This window comes from Sander lucioperca, chromosome 10 (assembly GCF_008315115.2).
Source record: "Sander lucioperca isolate FBNREF2018 chromosome 10, SLUC_FBN_1.2, whole genome shotgun sequence".
Lineage (NCBI taxonomy): Eukaryota > Metazoa > Chordata > Actinopteri > Perciformes > Percidae > Sander > Sander lucioperca.
The window spans coordinates 12,159,199-12,172,528 of record NC_050182.1 but is presented as its reverse complement, the minus strand read 5'-3'; positions in this window follow the sequence as shown (position 1 = coordinate 12,172,528).

The following is a 13,330-nucleotide window of genomic DNA, read 5'->3' as shown; positions in this document are numbered from 1 at the left end:
GCACACATATTTGATTTTCTCAATAAAAAAGTGCCCTTCACCTAGTAGAAAACCAAGTACCTGCAGTAGTTGTACATAGATAACTTGCTCTGCAACAATTCACAACAACTGATTGTTATCAGGTTAAAGTACAGTCAGAACTCCCTGCACCACTTACACCTCCCTTTTCTTTTTCTACTCTGTCTCATGTCGGTAAATTCACCGAGCCAACGTTAAGCCTCTTAACACTTTTTCTCCCACAGTGCTCTTTTGTTCCCGTTACTCAGTTTAACCTTGCATGTCTGATTTTTTTATTCATTTCCCTGCTTGAAGTGAATACAGTGTTAACATGTAAAAGGCCAATCAGCAGTACACAAATATTTTCAGACATTTGTGTCTTTTTTCTCTCACTTTGGAGTCATTTCATATCATTAATAATATGACAGATGATTTGAGTTTTCTTGCTAGAATGCTGCAGTAAAGTACTCAAATTCTTGCTTTCAAACTGACCCTTCTCTCCATTAAACTGTGAGCACACAGTGAGTCTGTGGCTTATAGCTGATTCATCTGATTTACTTAGAAAAGACTGACAGTCCAGTTAAAGCACACTAATCTTCTATCCTTCACATGTAATTAGCTCTGTCTTTCATACAACCGAGTGACCCACATGGATATGTCACCACCTCCTTTTGAAGTGGACTACCATATTGAGTTCATTTTCAAAGCCTGTGATTGCCTTATGGAGCCCACTCATGAAACACTTTGTGACGAAAATAGTGGTGACAAATAGTTACAACGGTGGTTGTGGTTTGCAGCCATAGGGTTAGGTATCAAGAACCTGTACTGGTCCAAATTTCGAACTCATTTTTTTATCAATTTATTCAATTTGATGTTTGGACCTTTTGTATCTTTGAGAATCCTATTATGTTCAGTTCAGTTTAGATTGTTGTTGTTGCAAAGCTAGTATTCACTGCAGCAGTGTTTTGATTGTGTCTCATTGCTCAGGTATTAACATTCTTATGTTCAGCTCTTGTAATGTGCACGGACTATTGCAGACTTGTTTCCTTACGGCAACTCTGCAGACCTGTGTATCACCTCTGTTCCCATTTACAGACAAACTTCCTCCAAGATTAAATCCTTTGTTTTGTTCTTTGTTACATAGCATTTCCCCCTTTGTAGGTGAACAAGTTATACTCTAGGGTTTTTGTGATTTTGTTTCTGCATTTAAATTCATCTAGCAAACATATTGTGTTCATCTACAAATTTACATTTAGACAAATCATTATGATAGTTTATGGTAATACTAATTCATAGTAATGCATATTTATTTTCCTGAAATACAATACAAAATGCAAAATGATAAACCATCAGCCATCTTTAATGAATGAAAGACTAACACCATAACTAATTAAAGCCTGCTCATCAATAATTAGCAGATGGATTTGACTCCCAAAAAAGAAATTTATCATTCAAACAAACAAGAAACAATTAACATTTAAATGCAAGTGTATTAAATACATCTTTTTTTTAGAGATAACAATTCTGGAGTAACATGCAAAACAACAGCAACTGCATCAGAGAAAGATCAAATTCAACACTGATGCAGACTGTCTCTTTAAATATATTCTGAGAAACCATAAACCTACCGAAAAGAGGTTTAAAAGAATCCCTTTGAGCTGTACTTGAGTTGCAGAAACGAGAGCAGACTGATAAAGTCTACTTTTTTGCAATGTGAGCTGAAACCCGAGACAAGAGTCCCAAAGCCAGATCTGAGCTTAGAGACTGGAGCCTCATTAGCAATCTATCTTTGCGGCCACGGAGAAAAAAAACAAACACAAAGTAGCTTTGTTTTTGGGCAACGTTTGATATGCTGCAGCGGGGCCCCTGAGCTCAGAGACACAGCGAGGACTGAAAGCAGATCCTTCAAAAGTAGCCAGTGTCCACCTCCACCTGCCTCTGAAGCCACAGAGAAGACAGATGATGCCTTGTTCAGCAATCAGTACATTTCAGTGGCGCCCCCAAATCACTACGCTGATTACCCTGAGAATCTGAAGCCATGACATGCATTATTTTGAAAATCTAATTTTTATACAATGAGTCCAAAAGCTTTTTACTTGCTTGTCAAACATGCTACAGGAACTGCAGTCTGGGGATTTCAGGGGATGTTTTTCTTTCTTTTCAGCTGTGGTTACAGCGTATGTCATGCATATTGACATTGGAAAAAAAGTGAATGGAAGGAAAAGTGAATGACGCAGAAACAGGAAGTTGGACTCAGAAGAGGGAAAAAAGAAGCCTGCTCAGTGATAAAGATAAATTACAGATATGTTTTGCAGCCCTATTGCTAATTTACAGTACTGTTATTTTAACATCGACCCTGCTAGAGATGGCCTGGCTGGATCGCCAAAAAGGTCATTGCAGTTTCTACCAGCAGAAGAAACAATTAACCACTCACAGCTTTGTAGTTAGTTAAAAACTTTATTTAAACAGCACTATTCAAATCAAAGTTACAAGGTGTTTTGCATGGTAGAACCAGGATTTATATTTATGTTAATATGATGCACTGTGGACCTATATCTAATGTGAATTTAAGGGTAAATAAATTGCCTGTTCTTTGGAGGAAAACAAACTGCAAGGAAAGAAGAGAACTGTAAGTCGACAAATAAAAGAAAAAACATATTCTAAGTTCAGAATGTTTGCAAGCAGTGACATGCACCTCATGAACACAAGGAGGGAAGAATAAGCAGTGTTGCAAATTGTATGCACAAGCCAATATGCACGTAAATTTCACATGTGCAAAGATGATGTTAAAACTGCCCTTTTTAGAGCCTACTGTACTCCACTCTATACAGCCCACTTGTGGTGCAGCTATAGTAAGACAAAAATGAGAAAGCTTCAGGTGGCACTTAATGATGCATTCAGACTGCCAAGATGGACAAGTATGAGTCATATGTTTGTGACTAGGAATGTTCCCACCTTTCATGCTGTGTTGAGAAGTTGTATGTACAAATGTATGTGTCGCTTAACTTCTTCAAAAAATGGAATTATAATGGCTTTAACTGACCCCAAACAGAGTGACACAAGGTACACTTCTTGCTTTTGGATACATTGGAACAAATGTCACTGTAACATTGTAACTTTGTTGTCTTGTCTGTGTTGTTGTGTTTTACATATGTTTATGCTGATATGGACCTGTGTGTCTGCAATAAAGTTGAATTGAATAAAAATTGCAACAAAACAGACCAGCCTGTGACAGTGTTTCTTAATAGCTGGATAGTGTTCTACAAGTTCAGCAGCTTTTAGCACAATAGCCCCCCCCCCCTCAGGGAACGGCCCTGACGTACGTGTTTGGCTCGGTGAGGACCTGTTCAACAGACCAGGTGTATCCTCGGCCTGCAGGAAGTCTTTGCTGCAGGCGCTGCACACTCTCTGGCGGACAAACACGTGGGCAGAAGCAGTTCTGGGAAGGAAAACCTTGCAGCGAACAATCCATCATCAGCTATTGTCAACATCTGCATTTTAGCGATTTCTCCCTCTTAACCATAACTCAATGAAACTGCCCAGATAATTTCATGCAACATGTTGTGGCATGACACAGATTGTGACATTTGAAGGGCTTTCTCTGTATTCCTGGTCTTTAAAACCCAATCTGGGAATGCTGACAAAAATATCTCTTCTGTTTTGATTTCTTTTTGTCTCGTTGGCGTTTCTATGAGTGGTGGGGCTGATAAGGCTATTTTAAATTGAGAAGGAAGCTTGACATCTACATTTGAAGCTGAGAGCACGTTTTGCTAAAAACACCCCGAGGACAACTTGTGGACTGACATGATAACCTGAAATATGATAAGATGAACTTTATGGAATCCCAGGAGGAAATTCAGTCATTACTAGCAGTGAAGAAGAGGTTTTAAAACACAGAGTTTAAAGGTAATAAAGGCTGTAAATGTCTCCAGGATATAAACATATTACTTCCTGGTGACTACAGTGGAATGAAGGCACTTGAATGAAGACAAATAAGGTACTATATATTAGATTCCTTTCATGTTTACATTTATTTCACCAGCGCTGGGAAGTACTCAAGCACAGTTTTAAAGTGAGTATTTCCATTTCGGGAGGCTTTTTTATTAAACGTTTTTTGTCCACTATGCCTGTGTAATAGTTAGTTTGCATTTTTTTTTAACATTCAACATGAGTAAAGTCACAGTTGTATAAAAATCTCCAAAATATCAATTTGCATTGGAGAAACTTGGACTGTAAAATCCTGGCAACAGCCGTGGCCTTGTGTTACCATCATAATGTAACAGTTTAGTATTTATTTTTAAAGCAGAGCATGGACTGATCTGAAAACATAAAAACTTAAACTAACCATCCTTCACTTTGACTAGTTTTACTTTTACAATGAAATTGTACATTTGACTGTTAATACTTTTACATAAGTAAAGTTTGAATGCATGACAGCATTTTTACAGAAAACAGCTGCCTGCTGCCACTGAAAACGAGGTTGTTGAGAGCGATGAGAGTGAATCAAAACAGCAAATGTGCCGTGACAGAAACAACGAGCTAAAAGTAGCTAAAAAGCTCAGTAGAGCTGCAGAGTTGGGTGAAAATTCTGATTTGGTCATGGATTAATACAGTTTTTAGCAAATTTTGTAGGTGGGCTTACCTCCCAATAGATTCCACCAATACCTCCATTTCATTTCATTTATTTGTTTATTTGACAGGGACAGTGCTCATTAATCAACAGCAAAGTAACTGTAAATGAGCCAGAGTTAGCTCAGCAGGCTAATTTTCATCTGTTGTCCCTGGTCAGTTTTAAAATGGCAACCCCAAAAAATAAAACAATAAAATGACTTAATACAGTCAGCACGTAAAAGCGACATACACAGACCAACTGAATTCAAAGAGGCACAATGCACAACAAGTAACGAACACAACACATCAGACAGCAAGCAACAAAACAATTCACATCAACATACAGTATGACGATGAGTTACTTTCACATGAAGGTTTCTTGTGTGACTTCTTTAAATTAGCCATTGCTTGTAAAGTGAGTGAAATTGCAGCCACATCTTGCCAGTTAGCATCAGTTGCTGCACATGCCGCTATGGATGCTGCTGATCTATTTCTGCAGTTAGAGCAGTGAGAATATCTGGGTTTGTTTTGCTGCCACGCAGTTGCCCTCAGCTGTCCCATCACTCAGCAGGAGTGGGGGGGGGGGCACATCCCAATTCCTCCCTTTTTTTCCTTTCTCCTCTACCCCCACTTTTCACTTTTAGTCGCTCTCAGAGACAAACACAGGCTAGACGAAGCAACTAGGTCAACCTCCAGCTATTAAACTCCTGTGTCCCTGTTGAGACAGCGGGACAAATGGGTCCTACTTCAACTCAGACACAAACAAAAGGCCTTCACATCCATCAGAGACCTCAGCCCCACTTGCATCCTAATGAGGCGAGAGTGGAGGGAAATCCACTCTCCCTCTCAGTTAGTATGCTCGCTGACCAGGAAACACAATGGGGTTACACAATTATATATTGGTATCCTAGTTGTGATAAGGATGGGAAGGTATTTTAATCAAAGCTACTCTGTGTAACTGCACACATTAATCCGTCAGATGTGAAGTGTGTATGACGTGACATTGTTGCTGCCGTTCCATCTCTGCCCCCTCTATGCCTGCCCCCATGTTATGTCTTGTATGTGTGCTTTCAATGTGGCCTCTGTGACTATTCTCCTTTCCCTTGTCTCCTTTGTATTGGTTTTACTGTATGGACTGCTTTAATGCCTTTGCATCATCTGTGATTGCTTGTTTGTGCTTGCTTGTTTGTGTGCCACTTGTTTATATGTCTTAATCATTTTTGCTTAGGCCTGCTGTCATTATAGATGTAATGTAATTTATTTTAATTTGTTAACCATTGTATTTTAGGTTGCCTATTGTCAGCTGGCTGGGGACTACAGCTGGAAATTAGCCGTAGAGACTAAAGCTCCTCCTTTTACTGTACAGTGAATTAAGGGGGACTGTCCACGACATTATAAACTAAACTAAAAACTAAACTGTTTTTGTGGCTTGGTGCTCTCAGTTAGCCTGTTAGCAAACATGCCATACATGAAGCAGTCGAATAAAATGAAGTTTCCTAGAATTTGCATTTCATAATAGGGATGTCCCTTCCCTGTTGTTACTGATTGATTGAAAGTGGTCTCCCTAAATGAAAGCCTGAATTATTCAAGCACAATATGGCAGGTCAGACTGTATTCATTTCCTGTTCAATCAGACAGTTTGATGGGTATTTAGAAACCACTGAATACATCAGTTAAGAGTTATAGGAAACTATCTTTGAGCAGTATTGCACTAAGAATAGACAGCTATCTTTAAGAGAAGAGGGGGACATTAGATTTCCAATTCTTTGTTCTATATATATTTTAAAGGTCCAATGTGTAGGAATTTCTCCCATCTAGTGTTGAGATCATATTGAGAACTCTCTCGCACCACGCAGTTCAAAGTATGTATTATAGCTACGGTAGCCTTCACGTGTCAAAAAACTGGTCTTTTCCTCTTTTCAATATCCTTTTTCTCATTTTTTTCATGTTTCCTTTTTCAAACTTGCCAGGGCCGGGAAGTGACGATACCCATTAGCAGCATTGGCAGCACCTGTGAGTTTATCATGTGACAGCGAAAATGCGAAAGGCGGAGCAGTATGTCCTGTATGTCCCTTACCGGCTAACGTATTTCAAGATGGCGCATGAATATGGAGCGTCTACCCTAGTTGATGTGAATGCAAATGTCAAATTTCAAACCAAAAGGAATAGACCCTTTGCACGTGACGTCACGCTACACTCCACGCCATGACGGACGGCGAAAGAGCTTTGCTGTAGATGGACGGCAAGCTAAACGCGTATGTTTTCGTTCGTGTTTGTGTTCTCACATGTACAATCTGCAGAGTAATCCTCACCAACACAAACATGTGTATGTATTGCCTTTCTGTTTTAAATGAGTGATAAATAAAATTATCCTCAACCAGCTAGCTAGCTGCCGTGCTAACCAGCTGTTCCTGCTAACAGGTCCAACCCGATGATGACCCACATAACTAACATCGGATTCACTGACCTAGCTACATATCCAAAAAAGAAAGCCGTTCCCTTGATCATTTAACTTAACACACATACAAAAAAATATCGGTTAAATTAAAGATGACATGGCATGGAAACTAGCTTCAAAAAGGCCAAAAAAAACCCCGAGTTAAATGCGGGTCTGCGGAGCTCCTGCCCCGGCTAGCTGACGACCTAGCTGCAGCTAGCTTTGGACTGCTCGCTAGCTGCTGCCCATCGTGTTGTAATATCCACTGGTCAAATCTTAACATAGGCTACACAGCGTATATAATTACAGATAAGAAGATGGCTAGATGTTACAATTATGTGTGGTTACTACTGATCATAGACACTCAGTGATTTACTGCATGGATTAACGTGTGATAGATAATTAATGACTGCACTTCCCAGAGTTGGGATACGTTCAGGCATCCATTAGAAAGTTGCATTGGCATACCCAGTGAACAACGGTATGTGGGTAGCCACGACCGACCATGTCCTCTAAAAACATGGGCTACGTGTTATATAAATCTTTACTTAAGTAAAGAATAGATGTTAATACAAAATAAACCCTATATTGATGTTTTATCTTTGCCATTATGAAATACCTCCCCCCGCCGTTAGCGTAGCATCGCGTAGCTGTAACCCAGCCAGCTACAAATAACTGGTAAGCATCCAGACTTTTTAAAGCTTTGAGATCAGCACCAGTATATGGGGATACCCCTTTTACCACATAGTGGTACAGATCGTGTGGACTGAAGTTGGGCAGACTCTGCGATTTAATGAGGTCCGTGAAAACGGAGGGAGGAAAAATTAAGGGTCGGTATCCAATCCTGCTATCTCCAACTCCAAATACTGCTCTTTGTGAGCACCTACCAGATGCCCTACCTCGACCGATAACGGCACGACAACTTGTTGTTCAATAGAAGAAGCCATAAAGCCATAAATACAGTTTATTTAGTGTTAATGTATTTCAAACTGATTGAAACTATGAAACTTTCCGCTCGTCTACTACACTGTTTAGCTTGTTATTGCCGGTGATTTTGCCATCCATCATGGCGTCGTCATGTGGCCGTGGTCACGTGTTTGCAAAGGGTCTATACTTGGAATTGATGGTGGTGGTAAATATTCATGAAAAAGGACAAGTTTGTGAACGGGCAACACAGATTTTTATAATGAATAACTAAACACGTTACACACTGGGCCTTTAAGTTCAAGAGTCTACAGCCATGCTAGCGGCTCTGTGAGACTGGACTTAGGCACAGTGGTGCCTAAAACTACAGTAAATGCTAACGTCAGCATGCTAACATGCTCATACAGGGCTGGACTGGGGTAAAAAAATCTGCCCTGGACTGTTGAGAACCAGACAAGCCTGTCCTTGCACTCTCCTTCAACACATGTAAGCAGGGAATAATTCAGAAAGCTATTATGTTTGCAAGTGCCTTAGCTTGCTAATACATAGCTAATATAAGCTTACTAACAGCTAACTTGTCCTCTCTGGTAGTCAAAGGATGCTAAAATAATCATTTGACATAGCTAAATCTCAAATTTTTAGTTAGCTACAGGCACCACACTTTGTGGAGTCGTTTTCGGTTGTTTTTCCCGCCGGTGGGGGCGGGACTTAAATGCGCTCTGTCTCTATGATAGGATGGAGGTGGGCCATAGTAGTATGTGATTGGCCAGGGTTCAGATGAGAGACAAACCAGTGGGCCAATCATATAATCTCTCTCCTCCCTGTGGGCTGGTCAGCCAGAGAGCAAATATGTGAATGGCCAGTGTTAACATGAAAGACACACAACTGGGCCAAACATATGATCTCTCTTCTCTATGGGCCGATCAAAAAATAAATAAAAGAAACCTTTTGACAGCACATGCATGCACCACACATAAAAAGACCGGCCCACTGGGAAATCACCCGGTAGCCTACTCCCGATGGCCAATCCATGCCAGTGCTCACAAAGACAACACTACCATGCGGATGTTTAACTGGCATATTAACCTTTATACACTCCGAACCAAGGTTCACGTCATTGTATATAAATTGCATATCGGTTAGTTTTGGTTTCACATTGCAATAATGCGATCACAATAAAGAACTATGCATGACACCACACTGCGTCTTCTTATACCTACACTTCTTTTACTTGTGATTGATTGGTTGTCTCAATAGTCTGTCTCTCTCTCTCTCTTTCTCTCTCTCTCTCTCTCTGACTGGTGCTAGAGGAAAAGTGAAGGAAGTTATTAAAATTCATCCTCTATGGACCATGAATATCTGTATAAAATGTTATGGCAATATAGCCAGCAGGAGCTGTTGAGATATTTCAGTCAGGACTAAAGTGATGGACCAATCAACCATTATAGATCCAAGTAAGAGAAAGAATGCTACAATCCATGAAAGACAAACCTTTCTTTCTGCTGACGTGCTCGGTACACCCTCTCAACAAATAAACCTCCATTACTCACTTGATAACCTACCATGATGTCACTGAGCAAACACAGTAACAAAAGCCAGTGGGCTCATTATGAAGCACTTCCTGCACCACAGTTTGTTGATTCTCTCTCTATAGCAGGTGCTGTGAGCTCACTCTGCAGAGACAGAAGTGTAACTCAAAACCCCAAATTATGGCCTGTGAAGTCAAGCAACAACAAGCATTAGAGCTCTGTTTGTCTGCTAGCCTGTAACAGGCAGTGGGTTTGTCAAAAAGAGGAAAATGCATTATGGATGTTGTGAATAAACTTATTTTCCTTGTAATGTAGTTCATCAGCCTCATTAGTAGAGAGTGAATTGCCATTTTGTTTTCACTTCATTATCTGTGTATTATTTGAATCACTGAAAATAACAATTCAGAGGTATATGAAACAAGGCTTATTTGTTTCAAACAACCAACAACACATACATGTATGTATTAAGAAGGCTTTTTGGGGGCATTTTTGCTTCTATTGACAGCAGCTAACATGACAAGAAATGTGGTGTTACAGTTGTAGTCGTATTTGGGTGCCAAAGTGTCTTTCTTTGTGAATGTGCATGTGTGTAAGGTGTCTGTGTGTATGCAAATATGTGTGTGCCAAGGCAAGGAGAGCATTGCTCCAGCAGGTGACTAGCACATATTGATGACTCCTTACCATGGATTAACAATGAAGAGCCAAGATGGCGTCGGCCAAACGGCAGAATAAAGGCACACATCTCTCTCATCTCCCAACAGCCCATATGGCACCCGCACACAGACAACTCACGCCATTTGCCATATAGAAGGTTGCGTTTTGCTGGAGGTAGTAGTGGGCTGCCTATTTTGTTAACCTTATTTTCTAATGTTTACTTGAGTTAAGGAAGTTAGTGATTGCATTTTGATTAATTTAATTGTCTTCCAGTTAGAGGGGATATTCATTACGTTTAGAGATATTTTGGTTTGTTTTGTTGGCCTTGGCCCACCCTGAACTCTGACTAGGATCCCAGTATGGTCCTAGTTCCGAGATTTTAAATAAACCACATTGTTTGCTTATCCAGTGACCTGTCTCTGTGGCTGCTTGGGACATCGGGAAGCTGGGGGTTTGTTTTTTCATGTTATGTCTAACATAACAGTGGAGAGAGAGAGAGAGAGAGAGAGAGAGAGAGAGGATGACAAGCAACAAAAGTGCCACATTCAAAACGGGGATGTTATGAGTGATTCTGATTCTGATTCTGATTACATAATACAGCGTGCATCTTAGCCCCCTAGGTCACAATAATGCCTGAGATTACGCTTGTTTATAATATGATATTACTCTTCAGAGCAGCGCGTTAATCAAAACCAACTCATTTAGTTTTAAAAGCATACAACTTTCAGGTAGATCTACAGAAGGCCTACATTATATCTTCATTCTTTATCTGTACAATATTTAGTCTTTCCTGAGTGTACCTGATTTTAGAAATGACTTTGTGACCAAAATAAAGAAGCCTAAGGTTGTGGCAAACTGCTCCCTGCTGTTAATTGTGCCTCTGTGGTTGATGAAAAAGAAAGAGCACGGTCAGCAAACCTTCCCTGAATTCCCTGAAAAAAACAGTTTGCTGACAAAACCTTCCAATCACAACACATACACCTGTTGAAAAGAAATATTCCTGTGTGATCAGTGTTTACTGCTAAAAGGGATTTCTTTTTTTGTCAAATGGTGCTGTGTTGTTTCAGCAGGGATCCACAAACACACATCAAGAATCAGAAAACCAGCATCACCTCTAAATATAGGTTTTAAACACTGCTATTGTGTCACTTGCCAAAACAGTCATTGTGCGTCATTACGCATAATCGTGCAACACCATAATGACAGCAGCAATTGCTGTAATTTTTTTATACAAATGGCAGTGCTGTGCTGCTTGGTCAGTTTGAAAAGTAGTTCAGTTGCTATTTTCTCTCCTACTGAACAAGCATAGTTGCAAATTCATAGAAAAAATGCAAATAAATAAAGATGATAAGTCTTCCAAGAGGTTTATAAAAATATCTGACCCAATATTGCAAGAACTTATTTTCCTGCCTGGAGCACGATAACAGCTATTTGTGGGTTCACAAGACACTGTGCATTAAGAATTTCTAACCATATTGGATATTACATGTAAAGTATGTTTAACAATAATAAAGTAACATATAAAATGAAAATGCAAACTACAGGTGCTTTTTTATATCATTTTCATTGTATGCATTTCTAAGCAAAATGTGCTACTTGTTGGTTTTAGTATTTCAGTGAGTGCTGTAAATCTTTCATTAGCTGGTGGTTAATTGAGAAAATGTGCTGTGTTGACATGATGTCGACATGCTGTTTTGCTGCACCTTTTTAATATTCATCTCTAGTTGTTATTGTGGTTATACTGATATTGTTATATGATTTTGTTTTTCTTTGTCTTTACCTTGTAAAGTGCCTTTGAGTACCTTTTAAAGCGCTATATAAAATAAATATATTATTATTATTATTATTATTATTATTATTAAAATTTAAACATTGATTATTTTATTTTTTTTAGGGCTGTTTCCAGCTACGGATGCTAATAAACAGGAAGTTGATGGGAAAGTTGGTATAACATTTTTTCCTATTAAAGTGCTCATATTATGCTTTTTGGCTTTTTCCCTTTCCTTCATTGTATTTTTTTGTGCACATTATAGGTTTACAAAGTGAAAAAGCCCAAAGTCCACCCCAAAGGGACTTACCATCTCCAACAGAAAACACTGTTCACAAACTGCTCCAAACAGCTCTATTGTAGTCCAGCCTTTACTTCAGAGACAAACGTGCGTCACTTTGTAACACACGTTATAATGCTCACCTAGGCTAGCTGCTAGCGTGGCACTTCCTCATACTCTGCTTCTGACTGGCTAGTAGTCCTTACCTAGGCACTGCGCATGTGCGACTCCCAACAAAGATGGAACAGAAGTGAGATGCCTCACTCTGTAGCTAAAACAGAGAGCTCAACACACAGGGTGAAAAGAGGAGCTGCAGCAATGCGCAGTACAACAAAAATATGGTGTTTTTTGAAAATTAAACCATGTAAACCTATTGTGATATAACCTGTAAATACAATTTCTTGAAGCTTTCAGACAAAGACTTCTGTGAGGTAACTGGTATGTGTGTTAGTGTTTGTGGTTAATCCAAATCTAGTCTATATCCTCGACATTCCACTTCCGGGATTGTTCCGTTGCCGACGGAAATTCCGCCGGATTTCACTCATTTAAGCATTTTAAACTCCTGTTGATTTATGAGGACTAACCTTTTCTCAGATCTCTGCAGGGTAAATCTAGACAGCTAGCTAAACTATCTGTCCAATCTGAGTTTTCTGTTGCACGAATAAAACAACTTTTGAACGTAGACCTACACATGTTCCACCAAAACAAGTTCCTTCCCGAGGCCATTTTGCAGCGGCACCGGGGCTTTTCCTGGTGCTTAGCGCCACCCGAGATGATTTTGATTGGTTTAAAGAAATGCCAATAAACCAGAGCACGTTTTTCTCCCATCCAGAAATGCTGTGTGGACTAGCCAGACCCTCCTTCCCAACGCCGCGGTTGAGGAAGGTCTGGTAATGCGAGACTAATCCAAATCATGTGAATGTCACACTTTACAGTACAGCGCTCCGACTGTAACTCACAATCCTAACATGACTGCTCTAAATGAGGCAAATCCTTAATATGCCATGTGCATAAAACGTAATGCTTAAGAAGGTGGTTGATGTTAAACCAGTGTTGACAAAAAAAGACATATAGTAGTGGCACAATATTTCATTTATCTGTGAATAAAGATTTCAGCCTGTAATCCTTCA